We start from the raw sequence: 16,318 nt of genomic DNA, 5'->3' as shown, positions 1-16,318 counted from the left end.
TGAGTCAATAATTCTAAAGATTTCCATTTTTTATTCTGTTTTTGACTTAAATTCTGAAGACTTATTTTCATTTTTTTTTACATAATCTTTTATCCAGCTTCAGCTTGAAAATATATCTCGGTGAGCCAAGTTCAAAAGACTTATTATTGAAAAGACATTCTCTTCACTCACTTGCATAGATGACTTAATCCCTTATCAGAAAATACACCCTTCGATTTCCTCTCTGCTTTTGAAGGGACAGTATTTTTCTTCTTTAAAAGTAAGAACAGTGGAATAAGCATACTGCACCTATTCTTTACATATTCTCCTCTGTCCTCATACACCTGACAACACTGAGCCTCTGTCCTCATGCACCTGACAACACTGAGATTACCAAACAATTCTTCTTCACCTAAAGGGTTACTGCACTATCATTGTTCAGTGGCCACATTCCTCTAGGTATGGGTAGAAGAGACTCTTTAGCTATGGTAAGCAGCTCTTCTAGGAGAAGGACACTCCAAAATCAAACCATTGTTCTCTAGTCTTGGGTAGTGTCATAGCCTCTGTACTATGGTCTTCCATGGTGTTGGGTTAGAGTTCTCTTGCTTGAGGGTACATTCGAGCACACTATTCTATCTTTTTTTCTCTTCTTTTTTTTGTTAAAGTTCTTATAGTTTATATAGGCTATATTTATTTTAATGTAACTGTTCTTAAGATATTTTATTTTTCCTTGTTTCCTTTCCTCCCTGGGCTATTTTCCCTGTTGGGGACCCTGGGCTTATAGCATCCTGCTTTTCTAACTAGTAATAATAATAATAATAATACTAACAAGCACAGTTTTTGCTTAAAAAGCCTCTATCAGAATTAAAGGGCTAAGTTCAGCTTAGCTGCACTCTCTCTCTCTCTCTCTCTCTCTCTCTCTCTCTCTCCCCCCAGATGCTGAAGCCTTGACGAGGATGGGGGGCTCAGGGATTAGCAGCTGGGCTCTAATGAACAGTGGGAAATACTTCCCATTGGACCTCTGTGCCCAGCTGTCGATTCAACTAAATCAGTCAGCACTTTCTCTTTTACTTTTGATTATTTCTTTTTTTCTCCCTTCTCTTCCTTTTGGGCTCGATATTGTTGACGACTTTGGCATGTTCGATTTTACTTTGGATGCCGCTTTGTATTTGGCAGAGTGTGGGATGGAGTGCATTCCATCTCAACCTGTGCCAATTTAGACGCCATCACCCTCTGGCAGACCCCATTGGGTGCAGACCAAGTCTGTTAAGAGTCGGGCTCCAGTGATCCGGTCTTAAGTCACCCATATTTGCGGGTAATGGTTGACGCCAGGCATTGGAGTCGACGGTGGGAGGGGTAACTACCCCCACTGACCAGTGTACGCCCACCTTAAGAGAGGCAGCCCCTCTCTAATAGAGGACTGGTCCCCGCTGAAGCCTCTTCTCGTGTTGGGCCACATGGGAAAGGAGGACTGACATCCTCCGATAAGAGGTGGATAACCCGGCTTGCTTTTTCAAAAAAACCCAACACCTCTGTTGACGACCTGGAAAATACAAACATGGACCTCGGTACAGACAGCTCCAACTCGGGTTCTAACATTGTAACGTTAGAACCTTATTCACGTCATGTGAATAATAAAACTCTAGAGAAGAAGAGAGAGAGAGTGAAAAATGATGACAGTACAGAAAGATATAGAAAAGTAGAAGTATTACCTGGTCACTATGAAGTAGTGAATTATGAAAAATTTTTTATCTTGGAATTTGAAAACGGAAGAAATGAGCGTATAAATGTTTTTAAAGCTAATAGAGAAATAGTTACCTTATGTGGAGGGCAGCCAAAAATTTTACCCCAGGGAAATGGAAGTCTCTTGATAGAGACACTCTCCCCATTACAAGGTGAAAGGTTAAAAACACTTACAACATTGAATGGTCATAGCGTAAAATGCGTTTCACACCCTACTTTCAACCAGAGTAGAGGTGTGATATATGCTCCAGAATTGTTGGATATAGAGGAGAAAGAAATAGAGGATGAACTGAGAAGTCAAGGAGTAGTTAAAGTAGTCAGAATGAGAAAGAGAGTTGGAGAACAACGTATCCCTCTTGCTACTCTGATTATAACATTTGATCAATGCCGATTACCAAATGTTATAAAAGCTGGATGGCTATCTTTGAAGGTAAAACCATATATCCCGTCACCATTGCGATGTTATCATTGCCAAATGTATGGCCATTTAAGCCAGAAATGTAAAGAAAAACTAAACAATAAGCCAGCTGTTTGTGCCAACTGTGGAAAAAGTAGTCATGGAGTATGCATAGAAAACCCTAATTGCATACATTGTGGGGAAGCACACCCAGCTACATCTAAAAGCTGTGTAAAGTTTATTTTTGAAAAAGAAATCCAGGCCATTAGGACCATGGAAAGGGTTACTTTTAAAGAGGCTCGTAAAAGAGCTCTTGAAAAGCAAATAAGACCAGGGCAACCTTTTTCAATGGTTCTGAAGAAAAACTTGTCAAACCACACAGACGAAAATTATATCTCTACTTCTAAGATAAAGAAACAAATGAAAGTAGTTAAAGAGGTTGAAAGTCCCATCAAAAATCTATATCCAGAAATTGTGGAAAAATCAAAACGGACACTTAAAGATCTGAAAATTATTCAAAAGCCAACTACTCCGATTTTAAACAATAGTACAAACCTCTCACAGGCCGTTTCCTTGCCTGATCTGATGGAGGTTGCACTCAAAACCAATTTACCTGGTGAACCCGTAGTGGGGAAGTCGCAAAAACCTGACAGATCACAACCTTTTAATCGAAAAAGAGAGAGACCTCCCTCCCTCTCTCCTCCTACCATAAGAAACATTAAAGTCACGACTTCCAATAAATATGATATCTTGTCTGCTGATGTTTCTGAACAACTAGAAGGTAAATTGAACCAATCAGAAATTCAAGTTGAGGTCCACCATCCTTCTCAACAATTAGATCAAAAGGACACAAAGAAAAAGAGAAACACAAAACCCACTATATCAAGATCCTCTCTAGAGTTACCTCCGGGAAACATTGTTAGATCAAATATTGCCAATGGGAAGACTTCATCTAAGGTGTCTTCCAAAAAATAAAACATAGTTTTTTCCTCCATTCTGCAATGGAATTGCCAGGGTTTAAGGGCGAAATATGAACAACTTAAGCTCCTCATACGTGAGCACTCCCCTATAACAGTATGTCTACAAGAAAGCAAGCTCGATGCTAATACTCCTTGTCCTCGAGAGTATGTTAGCTATAGGACACCATATGATCAACGAGCAGGGAGCCATGGGGGAAGTCTTATATACGTTCGTCGAGATGTTCCCCAAATATCTTTGTCTATCTGTACCCCTCTGCAGGCAGTGGCTGTACAGATTGATATAGGGAGAAAATACACAATCTGTTCTCTTTACTTGCCTCCAAATGATAACATCTCATATGATAATATAGCAGAGGTGATTAAACAACTCCCACAACCCTTTCTCTTACTAGGAGACCTTAATAGTAGACATCCTTTATGGGGTGATGTTTTAGCAAATGCAAGGGGTAATATTATATCGTCAATTTTGGAGAATGAAGATGTCGGACTCCTCAATACAGGAGAGCCCACACATTTTCATGTACAGACAGGTACCTTGTCCTGCATTGACCTATCAGTTGCAAGCTCTAACTGTCTTCTCGATTTTAATTGGAGAACATTAGATGATTGGCATACTAGTGATCATGCACCAATCATTATAAACACCAACAATGGTCCACCTTTACAAAGATCACCTCGATGGAATCTTGATAAGGCGGACTGGAATAGATTTCGGGAGTTAAGTGAAATTGAAGGAAACGCAGAACAGTTTGAAAGTGTTGATGATGCCATAGACTTACTTACTGGAACTCTTCACACAGCAGGAGTGAATTCCATTCCCAAAACAACTGGGATATTCAGACGACGACCAGTCCCCTGGTGGTCGTCAGAACTAACTGCCCTGCACAGAGCCACAAGAAAGTCTTTAACTCGATTGCGCATGCACCGTAATGAGGAAAATTTAGTCATATACAAGAAATGTAGAGCACAGTTCCGACGTGCCATGAAAGAAGCTAGGCGCCAGACTTGGATGTCCTTTGTTTCCTCCATTAACAGTAGAACACCAACATCATCTGTGTGGAGGAAAGTAAAAAAGATAGCAGGAAAATTCACCCCAAACCCACCACCAGTGTTAAAGATAAATGGCCAGTATATGACTGGAGCAACCGAAGTTAGCAATGCCCTGGCTGACCATTTCTCAAATGTATCGTGCAAGTGTCAAGCAGCTCCTGGTCACCAGTATAGGAGCAATGAAGAAAAGAAAGTTTTAAACTTCGCAACAAGAAAGCAAGAGTCATACAATTCTCCTTTTACTGAAAGAGAATTTGATTCTGCTCTTGCTACTTGTAACGATACAGCCCCTGGACCCGATGGAATTCCATATGCAATGATTAAACATGTACCTTTTAATACAAAGTTATTTATTTTAAGCATTTTTAATAGAATATGGCATGATCATAGTTATCCAAGTGTTTGGGAACTAGCCATTATTTTAGCCTTTTTAAAACCCGGTAAGGACAAGTTTTTAGCAGCAAACTACCGACCTATTGCATTGACATCTTGTTTTACGAATAGAACTTACCTGGCAGTTATATATACATAGCTAATTATCTCTATTTCGGCAGAATTTTTCTAAAACTAGGCAACCGCCTTGTGGTGGTTGGGTGGTAACACCCGTTAAAGGGTGGTAGGAGGAATCATTCCCGTTTTCTGTTCTTCAGTTCATCTCTGCCGGCCGGATCGATAACACGTTGGTCCGTCATTTAGAGTTTTTCTTCGCTTTCCCTGCTCGGTGTACCAGTCTGCTTTTTTTGGTGAAGTACTCTGATTTGGGGTTTTGGCGATCGTTGTATTTTGTTTTCTCTTAGCTTTTTTTTTTTGCTGTTTTTCATTATGAGTGAAAAGAGTCATTTCCGTATCTGTGCGAATGAGGAATGTAAGGTGAGACTACCCAAAATGGCGGTTGATCCTCACACTGTTTGTTCTCATTGTAGGGGTTTTGTTTGTGCCCTTGATAATAGGTGCGGGGAATGTAAGGTTTTGGATGAGAAAGATTGGTTAATTATGAAGCGCTATGTGCGTAAGCTAGAGCTCGATAGAGTTAGGAGAGCTTCTAGGTCTAAGTCTAAGTCTGTTAGTGGTAAGGAAGACGAACTTAGCGTAGATTTATCTATTGATCCTATTATTGATTCCTCTTTGGAAGTTGATCCTTCCCTTGAGGTAGTAACTCCTGCACCTCCTACAGGTTCCGTATCTACGGATGACCCTCGGTACGCTAGCCTGGCGGCCGAGTTGAAGGCCATTAAAGAACAGCTGGAGGCCTTTAAAGGTAAGGAAAGTGAAAGTGCTTGTGTTAGTGCAGTGGAGGTGGCGACCGACCGAATCTGTCATACCCCTAGGCCTAGACCTCTACCAAGCTCCCAGGACCAAGGGAGAAGGTACGTCGATGACCGAAAGGGGGTGAGAGGTACGTACCCTCGGTCAGCCGTCGCCTCAGACAGTCCTGTTGTCTATTCCCAGGCTGCTCTTGACCGTCACGGGAAAGACGAGTCGGATGTGTTGTCTTCTTCTCCGAATTCGTCCAGACGTAAATGGAAGTATGAAGCTTCAAGACCTACTAAGAGGAGATGGAACCGCGACGAACGGTCTCGTTCTTTCTCTCCCGGTTCTAGCAGTTATGAACCTTGTCCGTCGGAGGATGATTTCGACTCCGTGCCTGTGAAAAGGACGAAGCCTGCTGCCGAAGATACGAGTGTTATTCGTCAGCCCCCCCCTTCGGATCCGCAAGACCCAGCTGATGTTGCTAAATCCTTTATGTCTGTCATGCAGGAACAACTTTTGACTTTAGTACAAGCCTTTAGCCGCCCTCACGCCCAGTCTGACAGACGTAAAGACGACTCGTTGCCGATTAAGAAGTCTGCTTCTAAGAGAGAACGGAGTTCTTCTTTAAAGAGAACTTCTCCCTCTCTACGCCAGGATGAGGAATGTGTGCTTGCTCCAGGCGATACTTCTTCGCGATACCAGGCCGATACGTTTTCTCGTTCTCGATACCGGGACGATACCTTATCGAACGAAGCTGCTTCTCGTTCTCGATACCAAGACGATACCGCCTCCCGTTCGCTTCGACACGACGATACCTCCTCTCGTTCGCTTCGCCACGACGATACCTCCTCTCGTTCGCTTCGCCACGACGATACCTCCTCTCGTTCACGACGCCACGACGATACCGACCCTAGTTCTCGACGCCACGACGATACCGCCTCTCGTTCACGACGCCACGACGATACCGCCTCTCATTCTCGCCGCCACGACGATACCGCCTCTCATTCTCGCCGCCATGACGATACCGCCTCTCGCTCTCGACGACAGAACGACTCTGCCTCTCGTTCTCGGTCCCAGGGCGATACCACCCTGCCTCTTCGGGACGATACTGCCTCTCGTTCCAAGGATTCTTCTAGCGCGGGACTCCAGGATGCAACCCGTCTTTTGCAGGATGATGCCTTTGATTTGCCCTTGTCGGGTTCTAAGGATTCTTCTCTTTCGAAGGATATTGCAGATGTGGATCAGGCCCTCGAGGATGTTTCTGATGACGATGATAATCCTGCCGATGCTGTGGGAGATTACAAAGTTCTCTCTCGCTCCCTTCTTGAACTTTTTGGAGAGGAATTCCAACCTGCGGCCCCTCGATCTCCTCAGTCCCAATTTAACAGAAAGAAGGCCAAGAAACAGTCGGCCTTCATCAAGATGAAGCTGTCTATCTCCGCAAAGAAGGCTCTCACGAAGATTGATGACTGGATGATGGAGCGGAGACAAACAGTTAAAACTTCCTTCTCGTTTCCACCAGCTCGTCTTGCTTCAAGAGCGGGTATGTGGTATGCAACTGGAGAACCTTTGGGTCTGGGAGTGCCTTCCTCCTCCAAGGGTGACTTCTCTGGTTTAGTGGACTCTGCTAGAAGGCATGCTCTCAACTCAGCCAAGGTCATGTGGTCAATGTCGGAGCTGGATCATCTCGTCAAAGGTATTTTTAGAGCCTTTGAGGTTTTTAGTTTCCTAGACTGGTCGCTTGGGACTCTCGCAAGGAAAACTGAACAGATGGATGGATCTAGGGACCTTACGAGCATTATGTCCTGTATGGATAAGGCCCTCAGAGATGGGGCGAATGAGTTGGCTGCTCTGTTCTCAGCTGGGGTCCTAAAGAAGAGAGCTCTGCTTTGCTCTTTTGCTTCTAGGTCTGTTACCAATGCTCAAAAGTCTGAGCTTCTTTACGCCCCCCTCTCTCAACATCTTTTTCCCGAGTCTCTGGTTAATGACATTACGCGTTCTCTGGCCCAAAAAGCCACCCAAGACCTTTTATCTCGTTCTGCTCGTAAGCCCTTTGCAGCCCCTCCTTCTTCTTTGAAACGGGAGGAAAGGAGATTCCAGCAGCCCTTTCGGGGCAGGACTACTTCAAGATCAGATTTTAGAGGGAGAAGGCAAGATTCAGGACCAAGATCTACCAGGGGTTCTTTCAGACCTCGCTCCAGGAAATGAAGTTCGTCTCCTCCAGACGGTAGGCGCAAGACTGTCAGGTTTTTGGCAGTCCTGGAAGAGGAGAGGGGCGGACACCTGGTCCCTCTCAGTCATCAAGGAAGGATACAAGATCCCCTTTCTGAAAAAACCTCCTCTCGCAGATGCTCCGCTGGCCTTAGTAGCCCGGTACTCAGATCCTGGGAAACAGAAGGCTCTAGTAGACCTTGTCAACCAAATGCTAGACAAGGGGGCGATAGAACCGGTTCGGGATCTAGTCTCCCCAGGCTTTTACAATCGCCTGTTTCTGGTCCCCAAGAACTCGGGCGGATGGAGACCCGTCCTGGATGTCAGCGCGCTCAACGTATTTGTGGAGAAGACAAAGTTCTCCATGGAGACGACTCAGTCGGTGCTGGCGTCAGTACGTCCAGGGGACTGGATGGTGTCCCTCGACTTGCAGGACGCTTATTTCCATGTCCCCATCCATCCGACTTCGAGGAAGTACCTGAGGTTTGTAATGGAGGGCAAGTGCTTCCAATTCAGAGCTCTTTGCTTCGGTCTCAGCACGGCTCCTCAAGTCTTCACCAGGGTAATGGCGAATGTGTCAGGTTGGCTGCATCAGGAAGGGATAAGGATATCCTTCTATCTGGACGATTGGCTGATTCGTTCACGATCGAGGGAGAAATGTCTGGAGGATTTACGGAAGACTTTTATGATGGCTCAGGATCTAGGCCTGGTCATCAACAGGGAGAAGTCTCAGATCAGACCGAATCAGACTATTCTCTATTTGGGGATAGTTCTGAATTCAGTTCTTTTTCGGGCTTCTCCCTCTCAGGAAAGACAGGCCAAGTGTCTCGTAAAAGTCAGAACTTTCCTGGACAAGAAGAGATGCACAGCGAAGGAGTGGGTGAGTTTGCTGGGGACTCTGTCCTCCCTCGAACTGTTTGTCTCTCTGGGGAGACTCCACCTAAGGCCTCTTCAGCACTTTCTTTCCAAGACATGGAACAGAAAGATGCAGGAAGACTCCTTTTCCTTCCCCATTCCAATAGAAGTCAAGACTCTTCTGAAGTGGTGGCTGGACCCAACCTTGTTAGGGGAAGGGATCTCCTTACACAAGAAGAACCCAGACCTAGTGTTGTTTTCAGACGCATCAGAGTCAGGCTGGGGGGCAACACTAGGAAGCAAGGAGGTCTCAGGCTATTGGGAAGGAATTCAGCTGGGATGGCACATCAACAACAAGGAGCTGATGGCCATTTTTCTGGGGCTAAAGGCCTTCAAGGACTTGGTGTCTGGGAAGATTGTGGAGGTCAACTCAGACAACACCACAGCTCTTGCTTACATCAGGAAGCAAGGAGGGACTCACTCTCTGTCTCTCTTCGAGACAGCAAGAGAGCTCCTTCTTTGGGCGAAGGAGAACAGGATAAGCCTGCTGACGAGGTTTGTTCAGGGACAGAAGAATGTGAGGGCGGACATGCTCAGCAGGAAAGGGCAGGTCCTTCCCACAGAATGGACCCTCAACCAACAGGTCTGTCAGAGTCTCTGGAGGCTGTGGGGGAGACCCCTCATCGATCTTTTCGCCTCCAATTTATCCAAGAGGATCCCCATCTATTGCTCCCTAGTTCCGGACAGAGAGGCAATAGCAGTAGACGCCTTTTTGATGGATTGGACGGGGATGGACACTTATGCTTTTCCCCCCGTTCAAGATCATCAATCTGGTAGTCAGGAAATTCGCCCTCCTCGGTTCGGGACGGATGATCCTGATAGCTCCGTTCTGGCCGATGAGGGAATGGTTCACGGAGGTGGTGGACTTGTTGATGGACTTTCCAAGAAGCCTCCCTGCAAGTCCAAATCTGCTCAGACAACCCCACTTCGAGAGATATCATCAAAACCCCCTCGCTCTCAATCTGACTGCCTTCAGACTATCGAGAAGCTCGTCAGATCGAGAGGCTTTTCAGCGCAAGCTGCGAAAGCTATCGCCAGAGCGAGGAGGGTCTCTTCGCAGAGGGTCTACCAGTCCAAGTGGGAGACTTTTAGGGCTTGGTGTAGGAAGCACAAGATTTCCTCATCCACTACCTCTGTGAGCCAGATTGCGGATTTCTTGTTGTACCTCAGACAGGACGCTAAGCTAGCTGTGTCCACTATCAAAGGGTACAAAAGTATGCTCTCTTCCGTCTGTCGGCATAGAGGCTTGGACTTGTCTCGCGACAAGGACTTACATGACCTCTTGAAGTCTTTTGAGACGACCAAGCAGACCCAGTTAAAGCCCCCTTCTTGGAACCTTGATGTAGTTCTTAAATTTCTGTGCACCAAGAGATTTGAGCCCATCTCACAGGCTCCCCTTAGGGAGGTTACCAAGAAGACCCTCTTTCTTTTGGCCTTAGCAACAGCTAAAAGAGTTAGTGAAGTCCATGCAATTGAAAAACAGGTAGGCTTCAATCTGAATGGGGCAGTTTGTGCCTTGAGATTAGACTTTCTCGCTAAGAACGAGAACCCTTCTAAGCCCTGGCCGAGGACCTTTGAGGTTCCTAACTTGACCAACCTAGTGGGTCAAGAGCAAGAGAGGCTGCTCTGTCCAGTACGAGCCCTCAAGACCTACTTGTCTCGCACAAAAAGTGTGAGAGGCTCTTCTAGCTCCCTGTGGTGTTCTGTGAAAGATCCTCAAAAGCCCCTTTCCAAGAACGCTTTATCCTTTTTCCTGAGGGAAGTGATAAGAGAAGCGCATCTCTTGTGTGAGGAGGAACACTTCGGACTTTTAAAAGTGCAAGCCCACGAAGTGAGGGCCATTGTGACCTCGCTTGCTTACCGCAAGAACATGTCGCTCCGTCAAATTATGGATGCGACATTCTGGAGGAGCAACTCTGTGTTCGCCTCTCATTACCTCAGAGAGGTGAGGGTGGATTATGAGAAATGTTATACCTTGGGACCATACGTAGCTACGGCTTCTGTATTAGGCAAAGGAGTTACTACCTCCCCTCAACCTTAGTTTTGTTTACTTGTGCATAGGTTGGTGTATTTTTTATTGGTTGTCTGAGGACTTCGACTTGTGTACAGTCACCTCAGTCTAGTTAGATCATTTTTATCTACTTTGCAAATGTTAGGTGGTTGGTTTGGTAAAGTTGCGGTTTTTTATTTTGGGCAATAGGTAGTCCTGAAGTCTAGTCAGATTGTTGGTCTCACCCCGTTGACAGACTCGATTGAGTGTTTTCAGCACTGCAGGTCACATCCTGGCTGACACTCCTAAGGGAAAGCGACTCAAGAGGCAGGAACCTTTGAAGTCAGCTACCTTAGCAGGTAAGGAATCAAGGTGTTTATTTATCCTACAACTTTTTTGGTTGTTTCCCCAACGATGTTACTGTCTATCACCCTCCTCCAAGTGTGTTAATCAGCTATGTATATATAACTGCCAGGTAAGTTCTATTCGTAAAAATGGAGTTTTTATGATAAAACAAAGTTTTATGAATACTTACCTGGCAGTTATATATACATTCGAAGGCCCACCCACCTCCCCTCAGGAGACAGGTCGGGCATAGATGAACTGAAGAACAGAAAACGGGAATGATTCCTCCTACCACCCTTTAACGGGTGTTACCACCCAACCACCACAAGGCGGTTGCCTAGTTTTAGAAAAATTCTGCCGAAATAGAGATAATTAGCTATGTATATATAACTGCCAGGTAAGTATTCATAAAACTTTGTTTTATCATAAAAACTCCATTTTATGTAAAATCATGGAGAAGATGGTCAATGCAAGACTGATTTGGTACCTTGAAAAGAAGAATATTTTATCACCCATTCAATGTGGATTCAGGAAAATGCACTCAACGACTGATGTGCTGATACAACTTGAGTCCTCCATTTGTGAAGCCTTTGCTTCCAAACAGCACCATGTGACAGTTTTTTTTGATCTTGAAAAGGCATATGATACCACATGGAGATACGGTATACTTAAAAGAATCCATGAGTGCGGATTGAGAGGTGAGCTACCACTATTCATCCAGTCATTTCTTTCACATAGAGTTTTCCAAGTGAGAGTTGGGGAAGCTCTATCACAGAGTAAATGCCAGGAAGAAGGAGTTCCTCAGGGGAGTGTGCTGAGTGTAACCCTTTTTGCTCTAGCAATTAATGGGATATCCTCAGTCATTCCCCGGGATGTTCTTGCAACATTATTTGTGGATGATCTCTCCATATCATTTGCTGGAGCCAGAATGGCAATGGTTGAGAGAAAAATCCAACTCTCTATTGATAAAATTATCCATTGGGCCGATATGAATGGATTTAAGTTCTCAACAAGTAAAACTACAATTGTCCATTTCTGTCGTATACGGGGAGTACATCCAGACCCGGATATATACATCAAAGGTCAACGGATCCCATGTGCAAGTGAAGCAAAATTTTTAGGGTTGATATTTGATTGTAGGCTTACATGGGTTTCTCACTTAAAAACATTAAAAGCTAAATGTGTTGAAGCTATGAATCTTTTAAAAGTCTTGTCCCATACATCATGGGGGGCAGACCGCAATACAATTTTAAAATTATACAAGGCCTTGATATTTTCCAAAATTAGTTATGGATGCAAAATATACTCCTCAGCAACCCCAAGCCGGTTAAAAATACTAGATTCAATACATCATGCTAGCATTAGATTGTCCACAGGAGCCTTTAGAACCTCCCCTATCACAAGTCTCCTTGTTGATGCTGGGGAGTTTCCTCTGGACCTTTACCGAATGTCCTCTATTATTCGGTATTGGTTTAGATTGCAAAGACTCCCCAATTCTTCAGCCTTTCAAACTGCAAGCCTTGTAAGGCACTCAACCTACTTTGAGTTGCACCCAAAATCTCCTCAACCTTTTGGGTTTCGGGTTAACCAATTATTAAACAATCTGGATATAATTAGAAATAAGGTGCTTCCATTCAAGGTATCATCAACGCCTCCATGGAAATTACCTGACATATCTTTTCGTAGATACTTTATTGGAGTTAAGAAGAATTTGACTGACTTAGAATCCAGGTCTCTTTTTATGGAACATGTTGAAGAACATAGAGGATCGACTTTTATATATACTGATGGCTCCAAATCTGATGCTGGCGTTGGATTTGGAGTACATAGTAATGATTTTAACTGTAGAGGTGCACTTCCTCTAACAGCTTCCATATTTACTGCCGAACTGTATGGCATATTAACCGCTATTGAGAAAATAGCTTTGGAAAAGGAGGGTAATTTTACAATTTTTAGTGATGCAAGGAGTGTTCTTCAAGCTTTAGAAGTTTTTAATTCTAGTAACCCTCTAGTTTTAAAGATTTTAGAATGGCTTTTTATTATTGGACGGAAAGGTATAACTGTTCGATTTTGTTGGGTTCCAGCACATGTAGGTGTGTCTGGGAATGAGAAGGCAGATTTACTGGCAAAGAATGCGGCATCCGAGTTGCTACCAAGGAGGTATCCCATTCCATGTAACGATTTCCTACCTTACATCAAGAAATTGGTATGTGATAAATGGCAACAGCACTGGGATAGTCAAGATGGCAATAAAATGAGGGAAGTAACAAATATCTTATCACCTTGGAGGTATAACATGATTCCCCGAAAATGGGAGACGACTCTTTGTCGTCTCCGTATTGGTCACACACGGTTGACACACGAGTTTCTGCTGAAGGGCCAACACCAACCGTATTGCGAGGACTGCTTAGTACCTTTAACAGTGAGGCATTTGTTGACCGAATGCCCTAATTTTACTAACTTAAGAAATAGATATCTGTTTGAGGCTCGAGGTGAGGATGGCAGGTTTATCCTTGCCAAGATTCTTGGACATGATGTGTCTTACTATGCGAGCGGAATTTTTAGATTTATTTCAGAAGCAGGTCTTCTGAAAACTATTTAACTATTGTAATGACTTCTTAATTTTTATGGTTTTAATTGAATTTGCTTTTAATATTCATATACAGTAAATGGTATTGGCGTCAATGACCTTAGATGTCAGGATGCCAGAAAACTTTCAATCAATCAATCAATCAATCTCTCTCTCTCTCTCTCTCTCTCTCTCTCTCTCTCTCTCGATTAAGCTGCAAGAGCACTTTTCCTTCACAAAGTCTCTCCAAGATTGAAAGGCTTCTCTCAGATTAACCTCAGCCACCCCATTCTCTCTCTCTCTCTCTCTCTCTCTCTCTCTCTCTCTCTCTCTCGATTAAGCTGCAAGAGCACTTTTCTTTCACAAAGTCTCTCCAAGATTGAAAGGCTTCCTTCAGATTAGCTTCAGACATCCCCCTTCTCTCTCTCTCTCTCTCTCTCTCTCTCTCTCTCTCTCTCTTAAGCTGTAAGAGAACTTTTCCTTCACAAAGTCTCCCAAGATTGAAATGCTTCTCTCAGATTAACTTAAGCCACCCCCCTTCTCTCTCTCTCTCTCTCTCTCTCTCTCTCTCTCTCTCTCTCTCTCTTAAGCTGTAAGAGAACTTTTCCTTCACAAAATCTCTCTAAGATTGAAAATCTTCCTTCAGATTAGCTTCAGCCAGCCCCCGCCCCCCCCCCCCCTCTCTCTCTCTCTCTCTCTCTCTCTCTCTCTCTCTCTCTCTCTCTCGATTAAGCTGCAAGAGCACTTTTCCTTGACAAAGTCTCTCCAAGATTGAAAGGCTTCTCTCAGATTAACCTCAACCACCCCCTTTCTCTCTCTCTCTCTCTCTCTCTCTCTCTCTCTCTCTCTCTCTCTCTCTGATAGGGTACGGAATTAGACCCTTTGCTGTGACACTATGAACTATAGATTATAATAAATTTTATTAACTTAAGGGACATATGGTTTTAAACCCTATGATTATGGCAATAAGATTTCTATTGTGGGTCTATCACGTAAAACTTCATCATTACATTTGAATTAGTGTCTGTTCCTAGTTACTTTTTTTATGTTTTATTCCTATTATGATTATTATATTTTTATTTATCATAATTTGAGTAGAAGGATGGGCATGTAATTATATTTCCTTGATTATTTATTAAAATGGAAACAAAAGGGAAAAAATAATTTATTGTTATTTTTATTTTTTATTAGAATTGTTATTATTATTGTTTATATTATTAGTATTATTATTTTTAGGACTCTTATTATTATTATTATTATTATTATTATTCATACAGTATTATTATAACTATTATTATTATTGTTATTATTATCAAAAGTACAGTATTATTATTATTATTATTATTATTATTATTATTAACAGTAATATTATTATTGTTGTTATTATTATTATTATTATTATTATTATTATTATTATTATTATTATTATTATCATTATTCTTATTATTATCATTATTCTTATTATTATTATATTTGGATATCAATTATCCATGGTAAGTCTTTGCTTTTTTAACACTATTTTTTTTTTAATAATGACGTTCTTCCGTTGTTATTCTTGTCACGCTTCACAGTTAATAAGTCAGAGAGAGAGAGTTTCTGTTTGGAAAACAAGCCTCTTACCCCGCGCATTCAATCCATCTTTAAATGTTTACCTTTGTCAAGCCGCGAATATTTGCCAAATGTTTCAAGTTCCTCCTGTGGATTCTCTTAACTGGCTCATGTTTGACTTGGGTTTAGCTGCTTTTAGTAAAATATATTGGGGAGAGAGAGAGAGAGAGAGAGAGAGAGAGAGAGAGAGAGAGTGTATATAATAGGGTAATAAGCCTAAAATTCCTTGACGAATTATGACGTTACCGCCAACTAATTATATATATATGTATATATATATACAGTATATATATATATATATACTGTATATATATATATATATATATACAGTATATATATATATATATATATACTGTATATATATATACTGTATATATATATATATATATATACTGTATATATATATATATATATATACATATATATATATATATATACTGTATATATATATTATATATATATACTGTATATTTATATATATATATATATATACAGTATATATATATATATATATATATTATACACAGTATATGTCTGTGTTAATATTTGACTCAGTATATATTTTGTTTATATTTGAATATCATTACTTAATTCTAGATATACATGTGTTTTTTAACAATCATTTTCTATGTAGATAAAAGTTGCTAACTTTAGACTCCTAAATTCAACATGACATTTTTCTTTGGGCAAATTCTTGTAGGCAGTAGAGAGGCAACGTTTTGGTTAGTATCCTTGCCTGGTGATTGCCAGACTGGGGTTCGAGTCCCGCTCAGATTCGTTAAGTTCCCCTGGTCGCTGTAACCTCACCATCCTTGTGAACTAAGGATGGTGTTTGGGGAAGCCCACAGGTCTATCTGCTGAGTCATCAGCAGCCCTTGCCTGGCCCTCCCTGGTCTTAGCTTGAGTGGAGAGTGGGCTTTGGCGCTGATCATATGTAAAATGGTCAGTCTCTAGGGCATTGTCCTGCTTGGTAGGGCAATATCACTGTGCCTTGCCAGGAGAGTTTGGGGAAGCCTATAGGTCTATCTACTGAGTCATCAGCAGCCATTGCTTGGCCCTCCCTGGTCCTAGCTTGGGTGGAGAGGAGGCTTGGGCGCTGATTATATGTAAAATGGTCAGTCTCTAGGGCATTGTCCTGCTTGATAGAACAATGTCACCGTCCCTTGCCTGGGGGATTTTGGGGAGCCTATAGGTCTATCTGCTGAGTCATCAGCAGCCCTTGCCTGGCCCTCCCTGGTCCTAGCTTGGGTGGAGAGTGGGCTTTGGTGCTGATCATATAA

This window comes from Palaemon carinicauda, chromosome 3, assembly GCF_036898095.1.
Source record: "Palaemon carinicauda isolate YSFRI2023 chromosome 3, ASM3689809v2, whole genome shotgun sequence".
In the NCBI taxonomy this organism is placed as follows: Eukaryota; Metazoa; Arthropoda; class Malacostraca; order Decapoda; family Palaemonidae; genus Palaemon; species Palaemon carinicauda.
Note: the sequence above shows the minus strand (reverse complement) of the source record.